The 2665-nt window shown below is 39.4% G+C and overlaps 1 non-coding gene across 1 annotated transcript; it reads right to left on the bottom strand.

The window, feature by feature from the left end:
• Positions 1–331: 331 nt before the first annotated feature.
• Positions 332–441, bottom strand: LOC115032396. Its single transcript, XR_003838072.1, has one exon. It is a non-coding gene; the product is annotated as a U6 spliceosomal RNA (small nuclear RNA).
• Positions 442–2665: the final 2224 nt, after the last annotated feature.

The following is a 2665-nucleotide window of genomic DNA, read 5'->3' as shown; positions in this document are numbered from 1 at the left end:
CAATTTTATAAATCTTAATCCATTTTACTCTGAGTCTACTTAAACCCCAGGGAGCTTAGTTCATCGTGTCCTGCCAAAATACAGGTCAAAAACATTACAAGAATAGACTTTAATATAAAATCAGTTTTCTAAAACTACATAGGAGACAGACTGTGATCAAAATGAAATTCCCCTTGACCATAACATTTTCTTTCAGGATCATGATTTATTAACCATCTTTTGCTGGTGAAATAGAGTCTTTTAATTTGATATCTTACTTGAAATGCCAAGGCCACCCTTCAGGCAACAGCTTACAGCTGAGGTGTAGAGAGTAATGGCCTGGAACCCAAGGTACTTTCAAACTCTTTTCTCAAATTTGCATGTCTTACTCGTGCAGGCGCCATGCAGATTTTCTTTGTATCATTCAATTTTTAAAAGTATATATGCTGCCAAAGTGAGTATGTTCTATTGTCAAAGAATAATTGAAACAAATGTCCTCTACCAGATCTCAAGAATTTTAACCTTGTGTTCAGGGATTTTATAAGTGACTGTAGACATCTTCTATCACTAAAATTTTTATATGGAATATTTGTCCTCATTTATGGCCATGGCTAGTCACTTAGGGGACAGGTACTGCACTAGTTATTTTTCCAGAAAGAATTTAATATAAAGAATCATCAGCATCTTGGCCTAGAGGAGGCTTTATTTGGTTTATAAGTCATGGTCCATCATCAAGGGAAGCCAAGGCAGGAACAGGAAGTGGAGGAGAGACCACAGGAGAGCACCAGTTACTGGCTTGCTCTCCAGAGTTGGTGTAGCCAGATCTCTCATATAATCCAAGACTACCCGTCCAGAGGTTGCAGTGTCCACTGTGGGCCGAGGCCTTCCATATCAATCACTACTCAAGAAAATACCCTGTAGACATGTCCATAGGCAAATCTGATGGAGTCCATTCCTAAATTGAGCTTTCTTCTTCCAAGTTGGCTCTAGGTGTATCAACTTGACAAAAACTGATCAGCAGCACAAGGAATAATAAAAAAAAATGTGTGCAACACACCTATTATGATTGTGATATGTAAATTATAAAATGAAGGTTGCTTTTTTATCCAGGAATTGGTTTAAGAGGACTGCCTGGATAAGATTCCAACCCCAGAAGCATGACTCAACAACCATCACTGTTGCAGACTTGAAAAGGCAAAAGTAACTAATTAAAAATTATTTTTGAATTAGTATTAAGGTGTCAAGCTAACAATTATGTACTTGCTATATAGCTGCTGCTATAGAAATTATGTTATATTTCTGAGCCACAGTTTCTGCATATTGAATGAAAAGAAATGGAGATGTACTTGATTAAAACAAACAAAAAACAAACAAAAAAACTAAAGGAAACTAAAGCAAAAGGAGGCAGGGAATGTTTGAAAATACTTTTCAGTAATGATTAGTAATGAGTTATTACTTTGGGGGTGGATAGTGTTATGGGTGCAAGCTCTACCCAATGTAGTCAGCTGCAGCAAAATCAACTTGACACTTTCAGCTGTCTATCCTGCTGATTTCAAAGAGGCTCAGGCTCATCTTCTTGAAGACTGAGGTAACCATGGTGATTTCCCAGCTATGCAGATCATACAGATACCACCTGAGACAAATTTCAAGTTGCATTAGTGCAGCCACACACTCAGATGTCTTTCCTTCTGTGCATGGCACCTCCATCTACCCTTGAGAATGGCCAATGTCAACATAACTGAAGGAGATTCTTGAAAAGCCTTCTTGTCCCTTTCTCTCATTATCTGCTTTCACTGTCCAGCAGTTTCTCAGGCCCCAATCTTGAGTCATTCTTGACATAAATTCTCTTTTGTTCACATTGTACTTCCACTCCATCGCTTCTTGGCTTCATTCCCTGCTGCTGTGATAAAATACCCTGACAAACATAATTTAGGGGAGAAAGGGATAAGTATTGCTACTTACAGTCTACTGCTGCAGGGCACTCAAGATGGCTGGAACTTGAAAGAGCTAGTTTTATGCGCTGTCCAGGTCAGAGCATGAATAACTGAATGTGTGCTTGTGCTTAGCTAATTTTCTCTTTCTTATACAGTCCAGGACCCAAGCCTAAAGAATGGTGACATTCACCTTTAGGCTTGGTCTTTCCACATAAATTAATATAGTCCGATGTAGTGTTTTGAATGAGAATGGCCTCATATGCTCATGTATTTGCATGCTTAGTCTCTGTTTGGGAAGGATTAGGAGGTATAGCCTTGTTGAAGTAGGACAGGTGTCACCTCAGATGGACTTTGAAGTTCCAAAAGCCACACTAGGCTCAGTCTTTCACAGCAATAGAACAGTGACTAAGACTTCAAGATAGTAACTCATGGACATGCCCTCAGTCCAACCTTAGCCAGACAATCCCATAGTGACAGTTCTTCCCCTGTGATTCTAGATTGTGTCCAGTTGACACTTAAAACTAACCATTGCAAAATAAAATGCATGGTAATTAAGGGAAGTGATTTGGGAGAGGCTATGGGTTGTTACATTATTACCCCTTGGGGGAGACAAGAAACAGAGCTGATGCCTCTTTTCCTTGAATCTGCAAATCACAGCTCACTTAAGGTGGCTTGAATATCAAGTGCAGGGCAGCACAGATGAGTTTTGCTGACTGCTTGAAAGTGGCTTCACAGCTTTATTTGGGTTAATA

The sequence above is a fragment of the Mus caroli genome, chromosome 1 (genome assembly GCF_900094665.2).
Source record: "Mus caroli chromosome 1, CAROLI_EIJ_v1.1, whole genome shotgun sequence".
NCBI classification, from domain to species: Eukaryota; Metazoa; Chordata; class Mammalia; order Rodentia; family Muridae; genus Mus; species Mus caroli.
The sequence above is the reverse complement of the archived record's forward strand: the minus strand, read 5'-3'. Positions and strand labels throughout refer to the sequence as shown.